Source organism: Hypanus sabinus, chromosome 7 (assembly GCF_030144855.1).
Source record: "Hypanus sabinus isolate sHypSab1 chromosome 7, sHypSab1.hap1, whole genome shotgun sequence".
Taxonomy (NCBI): Eukaryota; Metazoa; Chordata; class Chondrichthyes; order Myliobatiformes; family Dasyatidae; genus Hypanus; species Hypanus sabinus.
The window spans coordinates 176,093,704-176,116,192 of NC_082712.1; the positions used below are offsets into that span (position 1 = coordinate 176,093,704).

The 22,489-nt window shown below is 43.6% G+C and overlaps 1 protein-coding gene across 12 annotated transcripts in view; it reads left to right on the forward strand.

Annotated features, from left to right (window-relative positions):
- LOC132397417 (liprin-beta-2-like) overlaps positions 1 to 22,489 on the forward strand; it is a 215,843-nt gene that overhangs the window by 13,923 nt on the left and 179,431 nt on the right. The window contains exon 1 of one of the 12 annotated variants that reach the window (XM_059976170.1): positions 1,033 to 1,066. The exons of 10 other annotated variants lie outside the window; for them this stretch is intronic. The gene's annotated coding sequence lies outside the window, so the exon portion shown is untranslated. Of the gene's footprint in view, positions 1 to 1,032; positions 1,067 to 22,489 lie in introns of those variants that run through there. One more of the 12 variants, XM_059976159.1, reaches the window with a different exon arrangement.

Consider the following 22,489-nt stretch of genomic DNA (forward strand, 5'->3'; position numbering starts at 1 on the left):
TGTCTCAGAAAGGCAGCATCCATTATTAAGGACCGCCAGCACCCAGGGCATGCCCTTTTCTCACTGTTACCATCAGGTAGGAGGTACAGAAGCCTGAAGGCACACACTCAGTGATTCAGGAACAGCTTCTTCCCCCTCTGCCATCCAATTCCTAAATGGTCATTGGATCTTTGGACACTACCTCTTTTTTTTTAAAATATACAGCATTTCTACTTTTGCACATTTTTGGAAAAATCTATTCAACATGCATAATTAATTTAGTTTATTTATTATATTTTCTCTCTGCTAGATTGTCTTGCATTGAACTGCTGCTGCTAAGTTAACAAATTTCATGTCACATGCCGGTGATTCTGATTCATAGTTGGGATGATCAAGTTGGGCCAAGGGGCCTGTTTCCATGCTGTCTGACTCTGTCTATTTTCCTCAATGACAGGAGTAATGCTCTCTCCCTTGGTGAGCGGGAGAGAGAGCCTGTGGCAAGTTGAAGTGCTGGGTTATGGACTATGGTTTTTGATGGTTTTTGGATCATGATCTCTTTAGGGGCTTAGTTATTGCCTTTATAGTGGGAGGGGGGCAGCTAATGTTTCCTGCTGGTCAAGAGGTGGTGGGGGGAGGGTTGTTGCTTTTCTGCTGCTTGTGTGAGGGGGGACTTTCAGGTTGAAATGTTTTTTTTTCTCTGTCACCCATTCTTTGGGATTTACTTCTGTTTCATGGATGTCTGCGATGAGTAGGAATTTCAGGTTGTGTACTGTATGAATTCTGATATTAAATGGAACTGTTGAAATGTTAAATAGGTCACAAAGTATAGGGGCTATTTTTGTTTTGATTCTTCCCCAAGGAGGGGCCTCAGCATATTTTCCCCTCCCATTCTGTGTGCAGGGTCTGTTCTGAGAGTGCAAACTGCCTGAGGAAATTATTGAACTTTCCAAACACGCCCCTACTCCAGACCACACCACAGTTTATCCGTCACATCCCTGTAGACTTCCTCTGCGTGGAGGCAGGGAAACATTGTGAAGGTCACAGAGAGGAAAAGCAGCTCGATGGACAAGTTGCACAATTCTCCTCGGTATGTTTGTTTTCTAAACAAAATCCTATTAACCCAGAGGCCGCAGGGTAATCTCTTGGTTCAGTGCAGCCAGTGCTGGGTTTTGTCGCGTTATCTGGATGTGTCTGTTGGATTGCCTGAGGCTGCAATGTGCCCGAGTTGAAAATTCATGGGGTCAGGAACTATATCCAAGGGCAACCAAGCTGCACAACCGGTAGAGAAAATCTCTCAGTTATAGAGTCATGGAGAAGTAGAGCACAGAACCAGGCCCTTTGGCCCATTTAGTCCATGCTAAAAACACTGTTCCAGTGAGCCAGGTTCAATTCTGACCTTTGCTGTCTGTGTGAACATCCTCCCTCTAAGCATGTCTTCCAACATTCCAAATATGTGCAGATTGGTGGGTTAATTGGCTGCTCTAAATCGCCCTTTGTAAAGGATGAACAGTAGGTAGCGTTTAGCCTAATGCTTTACAGCACCACCAATTAGGCTCCCGCCGCTGTCTGTAACGAGTACGTACGTTCACTCTGTGACCATGCGAGTTTCCCCTAAGTGTGCGGGTTTCTTCCCACATTCCAAAGCCATAAGGGTTAGTGAGTTGTGAGCAATGTTGGTGCCAGAAACATCGCCACACTTGCGGGCTGCCCCCCCAGCACGTCCTTGGGCCATTTTGGTAGTCGTCACAAATTACACATTTCACTGTATGTTTCAATGTACATGTGATAAATAAAACTAACCTTAAAAGTTCAAAGGAGATGTGTAGGGCAAGTTTTTTTTTGAGCAGAGGGTGCCTAAAATACCTTGACGGGTGATGGTGAATGCAGGCACGATGGTGGCCTTTAAAAGTTTATTAGATAGTCAGGTGATGGAGAGAGATTGATCATGTGCAGGAAGAAGAGACCAGTCTAATGAACACTAGCTCACAATTTTTGCTCTCTCTGCACAACTTAAGACCATAAGATATAGGTGCAGTTAGGCCTTTTGGCCCATTGAGTTTGCTTCTTTTCATCATGGCTGATCCATTTTTCCTTTTTTCCCCAATCTCCTGCCTTCTCCTTGTGTCCCTCCACACCTTGACTAATCCGGAAACGATCAACCAATGTCTTAAATATACTCAATGACTTGGCCTCCACAGCTGCCTTTTTTAATTTATAGGATGCGGGTGTCACCAGCTAAGCCAGCATTTATTGCCCATCCTTAGTTGCCCTTGAGAAGGTGAAATGAGCTGCCTACTTGACCCACTGAGGTTAGGGAGGGAATTCCATGACTGACCCAATGACAATGAAGGAAGGGCAATATGTTTGCAAGTCAGGATGGTGAGTGACTTGGGGGATTTCCAAGTGGTGGTGTTCCCAGGTATCTGCTGTTCTCCATCTTATAGTGGTTGTAGGTCTGGAAGGTGCTGCCTTAGGAAATTTGGTGTGTCTTGTAGAGCATCTTGTGGATAGTACACACTTCTGCAACTGTTCATCGATGGTGGAGGGATTGGACGCTTGTGGAAGGGGTATCAAACAAGTGGGCTGCATTGTTCTGGATGGTGTTAAGCTTCTTGAGTGTTGATGGAGCTGCACTCATCCAGGTGAGTGGAGAGATTCCATTACACTCCTGACCTGAGCCTTATAGATGGTGAACAGGCTTTGGGGAGTTGCACGCCACAGGATTCCTAGTCTTTGGCCGGGTCTGGTAGCCACAGGGTTTATGTGGCTAGATCAGTTAAGCTTCCTGGCAATGGTAATCCCCAGGATGTGGATAGAAGTGGGTTCAGTGATGGTGATGATATTAAATGTCAGGGGACGATGGTTAGAGCCTCTCTTGTTGGAGCTGGTCATTGCCTGGCCCTTGCATGGCTCGAATATTACTTGTCAGCCCAAGCCTGGATATTGTCTGTAGCAATGAATTCCACAGATTCACTGCTCTCTGGCTAAAGAAATTTCTTCTCATTTTATTAATAATTTGTAGTCTGTTATGTCTTGCAATGTACTGCTGGGGCAGAACAACAAATTTCACAATGCATGTTAGAAACATAGAAAACCTACAGCATAATACAGGCCCTTCAGCCCTCAAAGTTTTGTTGAATATGTCCTTACCTTAGAAATTACCTAGAGTTACCATAGCCCTCTATTTTTCTGATGTTAGTGATAATAAACCCGATACTGAGATATCTATGCCGTCCGCAGTGCTAATGTGAGCCGAGGAGTCTGTTTCTGTGCTCTACTATGATGTTCAATGGTCTAAGCGCAGTAATTACTTCCCTAAGTCTTTACTTGATAATTCTCTTTAACCTTCAGACAAAGAGGCACAGAAATTTGGTGTTGGACCCACCATCACATTGTGGGCTGAATGGCCTTTTCCTGCACTGTACTGTCCTGTGTTCCTTTACTCCCCTTATTATAAAGTCATGGAGAAGTACCACACAGAAATGAGACCTTTGTCCCATCTAGTCCATGCTGAAACCATTTAAACTGCCTATTCCCATCGAACTGCATTGGGACCATAGCCCTCCATATCCCTGCCACCATGTAACTATTTAAACTTCACTTAAACATTGGAATTGAGCTTGCATGGACCACTTGTTCTGGCAGCTTGTTTCACACTCCCATGACCCTCTGAGTAAAAAAAAAGTTTCCCTTCGTATTCTCCTTAAACTTCTCAGCTTTCAAATTTAAACCACGATCTGTGGTTGTAGTCTCACCCAACCTCGGTGGAAAAAGCCTGCTTGCATTTACCCTATCCATACCTCCTCATAATTTTGTATATCTCTATCAAATCTCCCCTCAATTTTCTATGTTCTAAAGAATACAGTCCTAACCTCTTCAATCTTTACTTATAAATCAGTTCCTCCAGACCCAGCAACATCCTTGTGAATTTTCTCTGAGCTCTTTCAACCTTATTAGAAACATGGAAACATGGAAAATAGGTGCAGGAGTAGGCCATTCGGCCCTTCAAGCCTGCACCGTCATTCAGTATGATCATGGCTGATCATCCAACTCAGAACCCTGTACCTGCTTTCTGTCCATACCCCCCGATCCCTTTAGCCACAAGGGCCATATCTAACTTCCTCTTAAATATAGCCAATGAACCAGCCTCAACTGCTTTCTGTGGCCGAGAATTCCACAGATTCACCACTCTCTGTGTGAAGAAGTTTTTCCTCATCTCTGTCCTAAAAGGCTTCCCCTTTATCCTTAAACTGTGACCCCTTGTTCTGGACTTCCCCAACATCAGAAACAATCTTCCTCCATCTAGCCTGTCCAATCCCTTTAGAATTTTATACGTTTCAATAAGATCCCCCCTCAATCTTCTAAATTCTAGTGAGTATAAGCCTAGTCGATCCAATCTTTCTTCATATGAAAGTCCTGCCATCCCAGGAATCAATCTGGTGAACTTTCTCTGTACTCCCTCTATGGCAAGAATGTCTTTCCTCAGATTAGGGGACCAAAACTGCACACAATACTCTAGGTGCAGTCTCACCAAGACCTTGTACAACTGCAGTAGAACCTCCCTGTTCCTGTACTCAAATCCTTTTGCTATGAATGCCAACATACCATTTGCCTTTTTCACCGCCTGCTGTACCTGCATGCCCACCTTCAATGACTAGTGTACAATGACACCCAGGTCTCGTTGCATCTCCCCTTTTCCTAATCGGCCACCGTTCAGATAATCTGTTTTCCTGTTCTTGCAACCAAAGTGGATAACCTCACATTTATCCACATTAAATTGCATCTGCCATGAATTTGCCCACTCACCTAACCTATCCAAGTCACCCTGCATCCTCGTAGCATCCTCCTCACAGCTAACACTGCCACCCAGCTTCGTGTCATCCGCAAACTTGGAGATGCTGCATTTAATTCCCTCGTCTAAATCATTAATATATATTGTAAACAACTGGGGTCCCAGCACTGAGCCTTGCGGTACCCCACTAGTCACTGCCTGCCATTCTGAAAGGTCCCGTTTACTCCCACTCTTTGCTTCCTGTCTGCCAACCAATTCTCTATCCACATCAATACCATACCCCCAATACCGTGTGCTTTAAGTTTCCACACTAATCCCCTGTGTAGGACCTTGCCAAAAGCCTTTTGAAAATCTAAATGTACCACATCCACTGGCTCTCCCCTATCCACTCTACTAGTTACATCTTCAAAAAATTCTATAAGATTCGTCAGATGTAATTTTCCTTTCACAAATCCATGCTGACTTTGTCCAATGATTTCACCTCTTTCCAAATGTGCTGTTATCACATCTTTGATAACCAACTCTAGCATTTTCCCCACCACCGATGTCAGACTAACCGGTCTATAATTCCCCGGTTTCTCTCTCCCTCCTTTTTTAAAAAGTGGGGTTACATTAGCTACCCTCCAATCCTCAGGAACTAATCTAGAATCTAAGGAGTTTTGAAAAATTATCACTAATGCATCCACTATTTCTTGAGCTACTTCCTTAAGCACTCTGGGTTGCAGACCATCTGGCCCTGGGGATTTATCTGCCTTTAATCCCTTCAATTTACCCAACACCCCTTCCCTACTAACATGTATTTCCCTCAGTTCCTCCATCTCACTAGACACTCGGTCCCTTACTATTTCCGGAAGATTATTAATGTCCTCCTTAGTGAAGGCAGAACCAGAGTAGTTATTCAATTGGTCTGCCATGTCTTTGTTCCCTATGATCAATTCACCTGTTTCTGACTGTAAAGGACCTACATTTGTCTTGACCAATCTTTTTCTTTTCACTTATCTATAAAAGCTTTTACAGTCAGTTTTTATGTTCCCTGCCAGCTTTCTCTCATAATCTTTTTTCTAATTAAGCCCTTTGTCCTCCTCTGCTGGTCTCTGAATTTCTCCCAGTCCTCAGGTGTGCCTCTTTTTTTTTGCTAATTTATATGTTTCTTCTTTGGACTTGATACTATCTCTAATTTCCCTTGTCAGCCACGGGTGCACTACCTTCCCTGGTTTATTCTTTTGCCAAACTGGGATGAACAATTGTTGTAGTTCATCCATGCGATCTTTAAATGCTTGCCATCGCATATCCACCGCCAACCCTTTAAGTATCATTTGCCAGTCTATCTTAGCAAATTCACATCTCATACCTTCAAAGTTATCCTTCTTTAAGTTCAGAACCTTTGTTTCTGAATTAACTATGTCATTCTCCATCTTAATGAAGAATTCCACCATATTGTGGTCACTCTTACCCAATTGACATCTTTCCTGTAGGTAGATGACTAAAACTGTGCACAATACTCCAAATTAGGCCTCACCAACGTCTTATACATTGGAATTGTACGCGGAATTGTATTTAGGAGCCAAGAGGTAATGTTGCCACTATATAAGACCCTGGTCAGACCCCACAATTTACAATGACCAATTAACCTACTAACTGGTACGTCTTTGGACTGTGGGAGGAAACCAGAGCACCTGGAGGAAAGCCCACATGTTTTTGCAGACGTACAGACAGACTCCTTTCAGATAGACGCCATCAGAATTGAACTACGAATTCCAGTGCCCCAAGCTGTAATACCACCACGCTAACCACTATGCGACCATGGCGCACATCAAAATGTTAAATTTTGATTTCCTTTCCTGCTCCCATGAGCTATCTTGAGACTGAATAACCCAGCAGGTTAAAGAAGCTACTTGCATTCTAGTTGGAAAGGAACTTGGCATCAAAAATAGACAGCCTTCAAAGTGAATTAATACTGTGCTTTGATTTAATTTCCTGTACAAAGAATGGGGATAAATATCTGGTAGAAAGTATCTCTGAGATGTTAGATAAGTACAGATTTAATTTGGAGGAAGAGCTTGCATCTATATAGATCTCTTCATAGTCTCATTGCTCTGTTTCCTGTACTGTACATTTGAAAGATTGATACTGTTGTAATGTTGGAAAAATGCCAGATAGTTTTGTGTAGCACTCTTTCCCACAAATGGTTATGTTAAATTGACTTTGGCTAAGGCATAAATGTTGGTTCAGCACACATGCTCTCTTAATTATTCTCACATTGCAGCAGTGACCATGCATCAAGGATATCTGATTAGATATAAGGATCTTTGCAATTTGTTTATGAACTGGTAGTATCAATGCTGAGCAAAGACACTGACATTGGAGGTGGTACAGATGACCTTGATGAGATCGATTCCAGAGATGAGGGGGTTACCCTACATGAAGAGATCGAGTCACCTGGCGCTCAGAAGAATGATGAAATCTTATAGAAACAATTATATAAGGGGAAGATGCCCTTCAATAGTATACAAAATTATGAGGGGTATAGATAGGGTAAATGAAAACAGGCTTTTTCCACTGACCTTGGGTGGGACAACAACCAGAGGTTATGGGTTAGGGGTGAAAGGTGAGAAGTTTAAGGGGCACATGAGGGAGGAAACTTTACTCAGAGGGTCATGAGAGTTTGGAGTGAGCTGCCAGCCCAAGTGGTGTATGTGAGCTTGAGTTCAATGTTTAAGAGGAGTTTGGATAGGTACATGTGGCAGAGGTATGGAAGGCTGTGGTCCCGATGCAGGTTGATGGGACTAGGCAGTTTAACTGGTTTTGATGTGGACTAGATGGGCCAAAGGGCCTGTTTCTTTGCTGTACTTCTATGGCTGTATAAAATAGAGGTAGGATATTTATTTCCATTGGTAAATGAGACCACAGCAAGGGGATTCAGGGGGAACTGTTGTATTTGCCAAGCCTGGCAATTAGCTTGGAGGCATTTCAGCACCAGTCGAGGCGACATCTTCAGTGTTTCTCTCTGGGAGTGCTTATTTATATAGGCTCCCATTCGCATGCCTCAGTCCTGATTGGCTACCCCTTCAGTTGACCTTTGAATTCTATTGGTTTCAGTTTCTTTGGCTCTTGGGGGTTCTTACAACCCCATAAACAAACGTGGAAATAAACATCACCTATGTAAGAGCCACAGCAATGCGAGCCAGTAGAACTCTCAAAGGTCAACTAAAGGGGTAGCCAATCAGGACCAAGGCAAGTGAATAGGGGCCCATATACACACAAGCATTCGCAGAGAGAAACTCCAAAATCTGCACACTGAGGACATCACCTCAAATGGTGATGAAACATCCGCAACGTAACTGCCAAGCTCAGCAAGGACTGCGACATGAAATGAGCTACCAATATTCACCACCATGAGGAGAAGCTGCTTTTCCAAGAGCGTACTGAATCCGTGGGATTCTCTGCCCCGGGAAGCAGTCGAGGCTACCTCATTGAATATGTTTAAGACACAGTTGGATAGTTTTTTTTGCATAGCGGAGTGATTAAGTGTCATGGGGGAAAAGGTAGGTTGGTGGAGCTGGATCAATGGGCAGATCAGCCACGATCTTGCTGAATGCTCCTAGTTATTATGTTTTGATTGCAGCAGTGAGAGAATCCAGTCAGTGGAAAACAGATACTGCAATCTGGAGTGGGGGGGTGGGGGGTGAGGAACATAATCTGCCAGAGCAACTCAGTCGGTTGAGTGGCATCTGTTGGCGGGGGGGGGGGGGGTGAACATTTGAGGGGTAAGTTTTCCACACAGTTTAGTGAATTTCAGGGGAAGTGCTCCCAGTGGAGACGGGTACAACGTTTGGAGATGGCACTGTAAAACATAGCGGTTAACAAAATGTTATTACGGTGCCAATGACCCGGGTTCAATTCTGTCATTGTCTGAAAGGAGCTTGTACATTCTCCCTGTGTCCAGAATTTCCTCTGGGTGCTCTCAATTCCTCCCACATTCCAAAGAAATATGGGTTAGGGTTCGTGAGTTGTGGGCATGCTATATTGGCACCAGAAGCATGGTGACACTTGCCCAGCACAATTGTCGCTGATTTGATTTGACACAAACGGGTATTTCACTCTGTTCCAATGTGACAATTAAAGCTAATCTTTCACGGGGAGCCACGGTAACATACTGGTTAGCTCGACACTATTACAGTGTTGGAGGTCAGAGTTCAGTTCCAACATTGTCTGTAAGGAGTTTGTACGTTTCTCCTCCTGAGTGCATGAGTTTCCTCGGGGTGCTCGGATTTCCTCCCACATTCCAAAGCTGTACCAGTTAGTAGCTTAATTGGTCTTTGGACTTTGTCATGTGATTTGGCTAGGGTTAGTGGATGTGTTGCTCGGCAGTGTAGCTCGTTGAGCTGGAAAGGCCTGTTCCACGCTGTATTTTTAAATAAATAATCTTTACAAGAGACTCTGCAGATGCAGGAACTCTTCAACAACACACCCAAGATACTGGAGGAATTCATCAGATTGGACAGCATCTCTGGAGGGGAAATCAACAGTTGACGTTTTGGGCTGAGACCCTTCACTAGGACTCGCTAAGAGAAACAGTTGATGTTTTGTGCTGAGTTTGCCAAAAGCCTACACAGATGATGTGATGAAGCAGCAAATTTTACAGTTTGATCTTCCAGATGTGGTTTTGGGATCGAACTCAAAATCTCTTTCTTCGAGCTTTAGGCATCTTGTGCAGCTGGTTATATTGAAAGTTCGGTGAGATCATTTATCGCTGTTGATTGCGAAGTATCGAGGGAGGATATTCCTGGCATGCAGAGAGCATTCTATCTCCTTCCCCACCCTAGGACAAGTTTCCCAGTCTTCAGTCTGCAGAGCAGCATCATGAGACGTTACTATTGAAGCTTTGTTCCTTGCTGACTGTTGTGATATTTCTGTCTAGTTAGCCAAGAATGAGATGCAGCCTGCTTTAACTGGAGTCCAACGGGCCTGACACTGGTCTCTATCCCTTTGCTAGAACCAGCAAATCCGTAATTCCTTTTGATCCTTGCTGTGAGTCAGTTTGTTGAAGGAAGTTGGGTGGAGATGCTGAAAGAATTGGAGCCTCATGATGCCTTTGCTCAGCTGACTTTATAGATGACTAGTACTTTAATTTGGAATCTGGGATATCAGCTCTGATTATTAAACAATCAAGCTTCTACCAATTCCCTTACTGAGTCAAAGAGCATACAGACAGGCCATTCAGCCCACTGTTTGTGCTGTCATAGTGAGTGTAATTACAATTACTAAGGGGAAGGTGCTTGGGAAGCTGAAAGTCTGAAGGTAAACAAGTCACCTGAACCCAGCGTTCTGAAAGAAGTAGCTGAAGAAATTGTGCTGAAATCTGTAATGATCCTTCAAAAATCCTTCACTAGATTCTGGGCTGGTAGGTGAAGACAAGTTAAAAGTTAAAGTCAGTCCCAAGTCTTATAGGCTCATCAGTCCGGTGCTTATGCTAGTTTCTGTGGTGTGAAGTGACTGAGAGTACGAGACTCTTTCCCCCCCCCCGGACAGGACGGCAGTCTATCGCGAGGTAGGCGAAGACAAGAGAAAGCCTATCACTGGTAAAGTGGCGAGAGGATGGGATAAGAGCAGATGTACATGAAATGAAAGAGATGTGATTAATGGTGGAGAAAGGGAAGCCCCTTTCTTTGAAGGTTAATGTGCAGGTTGAGTCAGTGGTGAGAAAGGTAAATACAATGTTAGCAACCATTTCAAGACTAGAAAATAAATGCAAGGAGGTAATTCTGAGGCTTTAAGGTGTTGGTCAGACTGCACTTAGAGCATTGTGAGCAGCTTTGGGGCCCCTTTTCTAAGAAAAGATGTGCAGGCATTGTTGAGGTTCCAGAGGAGGATCATGAGAATGATTCTGGGAATGAAAGGTTTAACGTATGAGGAGTATTCAGCTCTGAGCCTGTACTCAGATGGAGTTCTCAAGAATGAGGGGCATCTCATGGAAACCTATTGAAAGGTACCTGGAGAGGATATTTCCTATAGTGGGGGAATCTAGGACCAGAGGACAGGGCCTCTGAATGGGCAGATATCCCTTCAGAACAGAGATTATCAGAAATTTCCTTGGCCAGAGGGTAGTGAATTTGTGGATGGCTGTGGAGGCCAAGTCATTTGGTATATTTAAAGTGAAGGTTAATAGATTATTTTTGAGTCATAGCATGAAAGGTTACTGGAGAGGACAGGAGAATGGGGTTGAGAGTGGTAATAAATTCATCTACAATAATTCTATTCAGAATCAGTGTTAAGCAGCATGGAAATAGGCCCTTTGGGTTAACATCCACGTCAACCAAGATTCCTATCCCTTTTGACTATATTTGACCCATATCCCACTAAACCAGAGGTTTCCAAACTTTTTGTGCCATGGACCCCGACCTTTAACAGAGGGGTCCTGGGACCCCAGGTTGGGAACATCTTATCTAAACCTTTCCTGTCTATATACAGTACTTGTCCAAATATGTTAAGAATACCTGCCTTAACCACTTCCTCGGCCAGCTCATTTCTTATCCCTACCATTCTCTGTGTAAGGGACAATTTACCTCTCAGATCACCTTTCGATATTTCTCCTTTCACTTCAAATTTCTGGACTCTGTGACCCTGGCATAAGAACTGCAACCATACACTTTACCCCTGTACCTTATTATATAAACCTCTCTAAGGTCATCAATCAGCCTCCTGCTTTCCACGGAAAATTTACAAGGATGTTTCTGGGACTCGTAGAACCATACAGCACCGAAACAGGCCCTTCATCCCACCTAATCCATGCTGAATCATTTAAACCCATCGACCTACATCCGGACCATAGCCCTCCATACCCCTGCCATACATGTACCTATCCAAACTTCTCAAAGAGTAAAATCAAGCTCCTATGCACCACTTACACAGGCAAATCATTGCACACTCTCACGACCCTCTGAGCGAAGAAGTTTCCCCTCCTGTGCGCCTTAAACATTTTGCCTTGCACTCTTAAACCATGACCTCTGGTTGTAGTCCCACCTAACCTCAGGGAAAATCTAAGCAGGTTTTTTCCACTATCTATAATATTCATAATTTTGTATACCCCTATCAAATCTCCCTTCAATCTTTTATCTTCTGATGAGTAAAGCCCTAACCTATTCAATCTTTCCTGAAAACTCCAGTCCCCCAGTCTCAGCAACATCCATGTCAATTTTGTCTGTACTCCTCCAAACTTCTTTGCAACTTTCCTGTAGGTAGTTGAAAACTGCACACTACACCAAATTAGACCTCACCAACATCTTGTACAACCTCAACATAACGTCCCATTTTCTATACTCAGCACATTGATTTATGTAAGCCAATGTTGCAAAACCTTTCTTTACAACCCTATCAACCTGTGCTGTCACTTTCAATGAATTATGGACCTGTATTCCCAAATGACTTTCTCCTACAGCACTCCTCAGTGCCCAGCCATTCAATGTGTAAGACCTACTCTCATTGGTTCTACCGTAGTGCAAATCCTCACAACTTGTCCGTATTAAGTTCAATCTGCTCTTTATCAGCCCATCTTTTCCAGCTGGTCCAAATCCCACTGCAAGCTCCAATATTCTTCCTCGCAGCCCACTACACCACAATTTTGGTACCATCAGCAAATCTGCTGATCGGTTACCATATTATCATCCAGGTGGATGATATGGATGACAAATCATAATGGACCCAACTCCGATTCCTGTGGCACTCTACTAGTCACAGGCTTCCAATCAGCGAGGCAACCATTTACAGCCACTCTGGCTTCTCCCATAAAGCAAATGTCTAATCCAATTTACTACCTCATCTTGAATGCTAAGCGACTAAACCTTGATCCACCTCCTATGCAGGACCTTTTCAAGTGCCTTGCTAAACTCCATGTAGACAACATCCACTGCCTTGCCTGCATCAGCTTTCCTGATAACATCCTCAAAATGCCTAAGATTGGTTAGACATGACCTAACAGGCACAAAACCGTGATGACTATCCCTAGTCAGTCCATGACTATCCAAATACTCACATCAGGTCCCTTCTAATAACTTTCCCAATACTGATGTCAGGCTCACTGGCCTATAATTTCCTGTTTTATTTTTAGAGCCTTTCTTAATCAGCGGAACAATATTGGCTAACCTGCAATACTCCGGCACCTTACCTGTTGCTAAGGATGAATTGGAGATCTTTGCTAGGGCCCCTGCAGATTCTGCACTTGCCTCCCACAAGGTCCAAGGGCACACTTTGTAAGGCCCTAGGGATTTACCCACACTAATTTGCCTCGAGGCAGCAAACACCACCTCCTATGTAAACTGTATGGAGTCCGCCACCTTGCTGCTGCTTTGTCTCACTTGTGTAAACTCTGGCCCTGTCTCCTGAGTAAGTACAGATGCACAAAAAATCCACTTAAGATCTTCCCCCGTCTCTTTTGGCTCCATACATGGATTATCATTCTGTTCTTCCAGAGGACCAATTTTGTCCCTTGCAATCCTTTTGGTCTTGACATAGAATCCCTTGGGCTTCTCCTTTACCTTCTCCACAAAGGCAATCTCGTGCTTTCCTTCAGCCTTCCTGATCTCTTTCTTGAGTGTTCTCTTGCATTTCTAGTACTCCATAAGCAATTCATTTGTTCCTACTTGCCAACACCTGCTATTCACCATTTTTTCTTTTAACCAGGGCCTCAGTATCCCTTGAAAACCAAGGTTCTCTAAACTTTACCTTTTATTCGGACAGGCATATACAAGCTTTCTACTCAAAATTTCTTTTTTGAAGACCTCCCACTTACCAAGTACACCTTTGCCAGAAAACAGCCTGTCCCAATCCACACTCACCAGATCCCTTCTGATGCCATCAAAATTGGCCTTTCTCAAATTTAGAATCTCAAACCGTGGGCCAGACCTATCTTTTTCCATCTTTACTTTGAAACTAACGGCATTCTGATCACTAGATACAAAGTGCTCCCCTACAGAAACTTCTGTCACCTGCCCTGTCTCATTCTCGAATATGAAATCAAGTATTGCACTCTCTCTTATTGGGACTTCTATGTACTGAATAAGGAAACTTTCCTGTACACATTTGACTCTATCCCATCTAGTCTGCAATTTCTTTACAGCATTTTTCATTAAATCCCATGGTCTATTTGGTAGTCTATGATGTAGCTTCATTAATCAGGTCATACCCTTCTATTCCTCAGTTCTACCCATAATGCCTCAACAGACATTCTCCAGTCAGTCCTGACTCGGCACTGTTGTGACACTTTCACTAATGAGAAGCACAAACCCCTTCCTTCAAATCCCTCCTGCTCTGTCACGTCTGAAACGACAAAACCAGGAATATTGATCTGCCAGTCCTGCCCCTCCTACAACCAAATCTCACTATTGGTTACAACATCATAATCCCAGGTGTTGATCCATGCCTTGAACATCTGCCTTTCCTACGATACTTCTTGCGTTGAAATACTCGCAGCTGAGGACATTGTTTGCACCATGCTCAACCTTTTGATTCCTGACTTGAGGACATGAGTGATAGAAAAAGATTGAATAGGCTAGGACCTCATTCCCTGGACTGATGGATAATGAACTCATGCACACTGCTTCACTGTATTTGGTTTCCTTTTAACCATACAACAATTACAGCATGGAAACAGGCCATCTCGGCCCTTCTAGTCCATGCCGAACACTTACTCTGACCCAGTCCCACCTACCTGCACTCAGCCCATAACTCTCCATTCCTTTCCTGTCCATATACCTATCCAATTTTGCTTTAAATGACGATACCGAACCTGCCTCTACCACTTCTACTGGAAGCTCATTCCACACAGCTACCACTCTCTGAATAAAGTAAGTCCCCCTCGTGTTACCCTTAAACTTTTGCCCCCTAAGTCTCAAATCATGTCCTCTTGTTTGAATCTCCCCTACTCTCAATGGAAAAAGCCTATCCACATCAACTCTATCTATCCCCCTCATAATTTTAAATACCTCTATCAAGTCCCCCCTCAACCTTCTACGCTCCAAAGAATAAAGATCTAATTTGTTCAATCTTTCCCCTGTAACTTGGGTGCTGAAATCCAGATAACATTCTAGTAAATCTTCTGTGTACTCTCTCTGTTTTGTTGACATCTTTCCTATAATTCGGTGACCAGAACTGTACACAATACTCCAAATTCGGCCTTACCAATGCCTTGTACAATTTTAACATTACATCCCAACTCCTATGCTCAATGCACTGATTTATAAAGGCCAACGTACCAAAAGCTTTCTTCACCACCCTATCCACATGAGATTCCACCTTCAGGGAACCATTATTCCACCATTATTCCTTGATCACTCTATTCTACTGCATTCTTCAATGCCCTACCATTTACCATGTATGTCCTATTTGAATTATTCCTACCAAAATGTAGCACTTCACACTTATCAGCATCTGCCATTGCTCAGTCCACTCTTCTAACTGGCCTAAATCTCTCTGCAAACTTTGAAAACCTACTTCATTATCCACAACGCCACCTACCTTGGTATCATCTGCATACTTACTAATCCAATTTACCACAGCATCATCCAGATCATTAATGTATATGACAAACAACATTGGACCCAGTACAGACCCCTGAGGCACACCACTAGTCACCGGCCTCCAACCTGACAAACAGTTATCCACCACTACTCTCTGGCATCTCCTATTCAGCCACTGTTGAATCCATTTTACTACTTCAATATTAATACCTAATGATTGAACCTTCCTAACTAACCTTCCATGTGGAACCTTTTGCAATACTTATTTAATTTATTTTGTGATTTATCCACGTATTCCTGCCAGCAATAATAGTTTCCTTGCAGCAACAGGTAAAATGCTGGAGTAGCTCAGCAACAGAATCTGGAGGCAAAGGAATAGTTGATGCTTTGGGTTGAGATGAAGGGTCTCAAACTGAAACATCGACTGTCTGTTTCCCTCCACAGATGCTTTCTGACCTGCTGAATTCTTTCAGTAGTCCGCTGCTCCAGATTCCAGCATCGGCAGCCTCTCGTGTCTCAGTGATTTGCTTGTGCAACTTTCTTCCCCTTTTTCCTCTCCTCTTCTCTATCACCCTCTATCCTGAGAAGATCATTTTTATAAATTGGAGTCAGGATGTTGAAGATTGGAACTGAAATTTTGATTTGAATCCACAAAGAAGAGAAATGTGAAACTTGCCCACTAAAAGCTGTAGAGTTCGGGAGTCACTTGGTCTTCAGAAAAGGTCCTCAGAGCAGGGCTGATGACCCATGAACACTATCTCACTTTTTGCTCTCCTTTTTCACTATATATTGTTTTTTTATATTTATTATTGTAATGTAATTTTTATGCATTACAATGTATACTTCCATAAAACAACAAATTTCATGCTGTAGGGCAGAAATGATAATCTGATTCCCCTTTTGGAAATGTTCAGCTGGTTAAGGACTTGTGGATTAACTGAGGAATGTATTCAAAATGATCCAGACAATGGATGGGCTAGAATCAAGGGGCTGAGTGGCTCTTCTGTGTCTCTTAACACTGTCAGAGAAGGATTCTGACAGTAGATACTTAAGATCCAGTAATAGAAAAAGAAATTGTACCTGTCCTCTTAAACCAATGATCTCGGTGACAAGAAGGTCTTGGCCCCAGCATCCCTTGCCCATCACAAAGGGACTGGAAGCAAATGTGAGTTTTAATTGGATACAAGTCAGTGAGCTCCCCAATGATATTATAATTGTTCCCTGAGGGTCCTAAGTTATTAAAGATCATTAACTTTTTAACAGTTGAACGTTAATGATGGTATGACCAGTTCTTTAATGTCCTTGGTTTCAGTGAGCTGTAAATCAAAGTTCAAAGACAATTTATTATCAAAGTTTGTAGACTAAAGTCTCCTGACAGTCACACAGCAAAGAAACCCAACAGGACCCATTTTGTAAAAAAGGCCATCCCACACCCACTGTGCAGGAAAAAACAAATCATGCAAACAACTGAAGTTCACAGAAGTGAGTTGACAGCCACATCACTGCAACCGATCCAGTAGCCGTTAGATTTAGTCCATCGCCTTAGTTCAGCGCAGAGATGAGCTGAACACCTTGCCCTCTGTCTCACTCTTCACTGTAGTCAATTCCTTGTTCTGTTTTATGTAACTATCAATCATTCAGTGTTTTCTGAACAAGCCCTAATTTTTTTCTTTTGGTTCGCCCAACATGACCTGTGTGCTGTCTCCCCTTGCCTCTCTAGCCAGTCCATCCACCCATCTCTTCCCACTCTACCCACATTGTGCTTGCTGTCTTTCTGTCCACAAAATTCAGCATGACGTCTAAACTTTGACATTCTTCTATAGATGTGTAGTGAGAGTATATTGACTGGTTGTTTCACAGCCTGGCATGGAAACACCAATGCCCTTGTGTGGAAAATCTTGCAGAAAGTAGTGGATATAACCCAGTCCATCACAGGTAAATCCCTCCCCACCATTGAGCACATCTACATGAAATGCTTTCTGCAGGAAAGCAGCATCCATCATCTGGGACCACCCAGCCCATGCTCTCTTCTTGCTGCTGCTATCAGGAAGAAGGTACCGGAGCCTCAGGACTCTTACTGCCAAGTTCAGAAACTGTTATTGCCCTTCAATCATCAGACCCTTGAACCAAAGGGGATAACTTCACCCATCTTCCCTTGCCCCATCACTGAAATGCTCCCACAACCTATGGATTCACTTTCAAGGACTTTGTCACATGTTCGTGTTACGTATTGTTATTTATATGCATTTGCAGAGTTTATTGTCTTCTGCACACTGGTTGAACACCCTAGTTGGGTGGTCTTTCAATGATATGGTTATCATTGAGTATGTCTGGAAGAAAAAGAATCTCAGAGTTGTATATAGTGACATGTATGTACTTCAATAATGAATTTACTTTGAACCACTTGAATAGTTATGCCCCTCTGATCTGTCTCCTTTGTTTTCTTCCTGTAGTATTTTGGAAATTAACAGAAATTTGTTAGTCTTTGATGTACTTAATCTTCTCATGAAATATAGCTGCTGGTGTTCCACCCTCTTGATTGTATCATAGGTCCTGTGAGAGGTTGATGCCCAGAAATTTTAAACTGCTTACCCTTTGCAAAGAAACATAGCACATTACAGCATAGTACAGACCCTTCATCAATTAAGCGCCATCCATTTTACCTGCCGCAGGAGATTTCTGCAATTATTTTGGTAGCAGTTCCACCTCAGGCCAATGTCAGACAGGCTCCAAATGATCTGAGCAATGGATTCAACCTGCATAAAACCCTGATTCCTTCACCATCATCTTGGGGGATTTTAACCAGGCCAGCCTGACAAAGTCACTAAGTAATTACCATCAACAAATCACTCATGCTACCAGAGGAAACAACACATTGGACCATTGTTACACCACCATTAAGAATGCCAACCGTGCTATTCCACACCCTCACTTCGGGAAGTCTGATCACCTGGCTGTACTTCTACTCCCTGAGTATAGGCAGAGACTGAAGACTGAAGCACTAGTAGTGAAGACCAAGAAGGTATGGACAAGGGAAGCACAGGAGTACCTACAGGACTGCTTTGAGTCAGTAGACTGGACTGTATTCAGGGATTCATCTTTGTACCTGGATGAGTTTGCTGCAGTTGTTACTGACTTCATTAAAACCTGTGTGGATGAGTGTGTGCCCACAAAGACTTACTGTACATTCCCAAACCAAAAGCTGTGGATGTACCAGGAGGTTCATTGTCTGCTGAGGGCTAGGTATGAGGTATTTAAATCTGGTGACCCAAGCCTGTACAAGAAAACCAGGTCTGGCACGTTGAGGGCTACTTCAAGAGCAAAGAAACGGTTTTGAATGAGGTTGGAGGCAACATCGGATGCATGTCAGTTCTGGCAGGACATTACTTTCCTACAAAGCAAAACCCAAAAGCATGAATGGCAGCGATGCTTCACTACCAGATAAACTCAACACTTTCTATGCACCCTTTGAAAGGGAGAATATAACTACATCTGTGAAGATCCCTGCTGTACCCGGCCACCCTGTGATCTCTGTCTTGGAGGCTGATGTTGGGCTGTCTTTAAGGGTGGAGAACTCTAGCAAGGCCACAGGCCCCAATGGAGTACCTGATAATCCTCTGAAAACCTGTGCCGACCAACTGGCGGAAGTATTCAAGGACATTTTCAACCTCTCACTGCTATGGTCAGAAGTTCCCATCTGCTTCTCAAAAGCAACAATTATATCAGTGCCTAAGAAGAGTAGAGTGAGCTGCCTTAATGACTATCGGCCAGTAGCACTCACATCTACTGTGATGAAATGCTTTGAGAGGTTGGTCATGGCTAGAAAGAACTTTTGCCTCAGCAAGGACGTGGACCCACTGCAATTTGCCTATTACCACAATAGGTCTAGTGCAGATACAATCTCAATGGCTCTTCACATGGCCTTGGATCACCTGGACAATACCAACACCTATGTCAGGATGCTGTCTGTTGTCCATAGCTCAGTGTTTAGCACCATCGTTCCCACAGTCCTGATTGATGAGCTACAGAACCTGGACCTCTATACCCCCCCCCCACCCACCCCACCACCACCCCAGCAAATGGATCCTTGATTTCCTAACTGGAAGACCACAATCTGTGCGGATAGGAGATAATATCTCCTCCTAAAGATTAAAAACTGATAAAATCTGTGACTCAATGTACTTGTTTTCTGAAGTCTCTCTGTTCAGCAACACTACTCAGAGCTGAGCCATTCACTGTGAAAGTCCTTCCCTTGTTTAACTTAACTCTCATTAAATTTTTTCCTTTGAGATTTAATGAGATCCATTGACCTTGGGCAGTGCCTGTTCTCTCCCGTATGCCCACTACTGAAGAAATGCACTCAGCTTCCTTCTCCTTTGCTTGTCCTTTAGCCAAAATCACAGGCAAGTGCTGACCTTCCTGCTATCTATGGGATCTTGCTGTACGCTGTGCTGGCTGTGTAGGACAGCTGCCAGAGTGGCAGTAGAGGCAGATACATTGGGGCATTTAACATGTATGGGACTCGTAGATAGGTGCATTACCAGCACGGAGTTTACTGTTCTGTTCATCGCTGTTGTCTACGACCCAGACCCTCCCGAGTGCCAACACCAGGGACTTGCTTCACAGCATCATCAACTCTCAGTAAAACAAGCATTCAAGCTGTCCCTTCATAATTGAGGGAGACTGCAATCATGTTTTTGTTGGGGGTTTTTTTTGGTCTTAATGCTTTTTGTTTTTAAATGTATGCTGGTTCGGAACTGGAGTAACAATAGTTTTGATCTCCCTTACACTCATACAGACAAATGACAACACACCTTCATGAATGGCTGACAGGAAAAATGGAGGGCTATATGGGAAGGGTTAAATTGATCCTGAAGCAGGTCAAAGGGTCAGCACAACATTGTGGGCCGAAGGGCAGTACTGTGGGGTACTGTTCTGTGCAAGTGTTTCTTGCACTAGTCTCATTTACCTGTGTTTGACTCTTATTCATGCATGCTTTGTCCTAAGATTTAGAATTTTTTTGCTTCATTTTTATTTTCTCTCTTCTGTTTTCTCTTGCACATTTAAAGCCCTTCTCCTTTACAAACTGTCTTCCTCATCCTCGCTGTCGATGTGGATAAATCACAGGGGCTGGTGGGCGTGCGTGACTCTGAGCACTGTGGGCAGGGTTCCTCTGGTTATTGACCCAGTACCATCAGTCTTCTGTGCAGCTGTAGTTTGTAAAGGGAGCATTGAACTCGAATGCCGCATCAGACGAGCCTGTGTCCTGGGCGATTAATTACTCCGATACTCCACAGAGCTCTGGCTGGGGCCGATTCTTCCGTCCCTCTCCGAGCCTCAGGAGATACCCAGGAGTTGGAAGGTAACTGTGGGAAAGTGAATGAACCAGTGGGAGAATTCCTCGTTTACAGAGCAGCATCTTTGCCTTGCTGCATGCCTGTTCTTTACCATCTGGCTGTTGAGGTGCCAAATTCCAGCTGCAGTTTGTTATCCAGACTAGATGCTTGGACTATGGCACAGGAGGAAACTTCCCCTGGTCAGGAAGGTGCATGTGTGCGCATGTGTGTGTGTCTCTGTTTGTTGAGCTCTTAAAGAGAACACCCAGGGTTTAGTTCCTGGTAAATGGTCCCTATGTTTGCACAATAGTAATAGATGTTTATAAATTTAGGAGAGGTGTAGGTAGGGCGGATGCTTTTGTTTTTCTTTCCAGGGTAAAAATATTAAAGGGAACTTGGGTAGAAAGAATAGAAGCTTAGACTATTTTTCTAAACGGAAAGAAAATTCAAAAATCTAAGATGTGAAGGACTTGGGAGTCCTCGTGCAGGATTCCCAAAAGGTTAACTTGCAGGTTGAGTCAGTGAGGAAGGCAAATGCAATGTTAGCATCCATTCAAGAGGACTGGAAATAAGAGCAAGGACGTGATGCTGAGACTTTAAAACACATTGGTCAGGCTGCACGTGGGGCATTGTGAGCAGTTTTGGGCCCCTTACCTAAGAAAAGTTGTGCTGGCATTATAGAAGGCACAGAGGAGCTTCTTGAGAATGATTCAACAGTTCCATTTAAAATCTGAAACATTTACAATACACAGCCTGATATTGGTTTTTCTTCACAGACCTCCATGAAAACAGAAGGGTGCCCCAAAGAATGAGAGACAGTAAAAACATTAGAACTCCAAAGCCACTGCTGCTCCCCACCAGGGAATGGGAGTGTTAGGGTATGGAGAGCATTTGATGGCCCTGGGTCTGCACACACTGGAGCTTAGAAGAATAAAGTTGGGGATCTCAGTGGAGCCTATTGAATTTTGAAAGGCCTGGTAGAGTGGATGTGGAGAGGATATTTCCAATAGTGGCAAAGGCAAAGCTTCAGAATAGAAGGATGTCTGTTTAGAACAGAGGAATTTCTTCAGCCAGAGTGTGGTGAATCTGTGGGACTGATTGCCATAGATGGCTGTGGAGGTCAAATCATTCATTATATTTACACTGAAGGTTGATAGGTACTTGATTAGTAGGGGGTGTCAAAAAGGTTACTAATCCCCCATTTCTAGAAAGGTAGTAATGGGGGCCAAGAACATGGCAGACAAACTGAATAAGTATTCTGCATCAGCCTTTACTGTTGAAAACACTAGCAGTATGCCAGATGTTCAAGAGTGTCAGGGGGCAGAATTGTGTGAAGTTGCCATTACTAGGGAGAAGGTTCTTGGGGTTACTGAAGGGTCTGAAGGTAGTTAAATCACCTGAACTAGATAGTGTGCACCCCAATATCCTGAAGGAGGTGGCTGAAGAAATTATGGAGGCATTCTCTTAAGAATCACTAGATTCTGGGATGGTTCCAGAGGTCTGGAAAATTGCAAATACTACTCCACCCTTCAAGAAGGGAGTGAAGCAGAAGAAGGGCAACTCTGGGTCAGTTGGTCTGACCTCAGTGGTTGGGAAGATGTTGGAGTTGATTCGTAAGGATGAGGTCTCAGAGTACTTGGAGGCACATGATAAAAAGGACCGTAGTCAGCATGGTTTCCTCAAGGGAAAACCTTGCCTGACAAATCTGTTGGAATTTTTTGAAGAAATAACAAGCAGGAGGGACAAAGGAGAATCGGTAGATGTTGTGTACTTGGATTCTCAGAAGGCCTTGGACAAGGTGCCACGCATGAGACTGCTTAACAAGTTATGAGCCCATAGTATTACAGGAAAGATACTAGCATGGATAA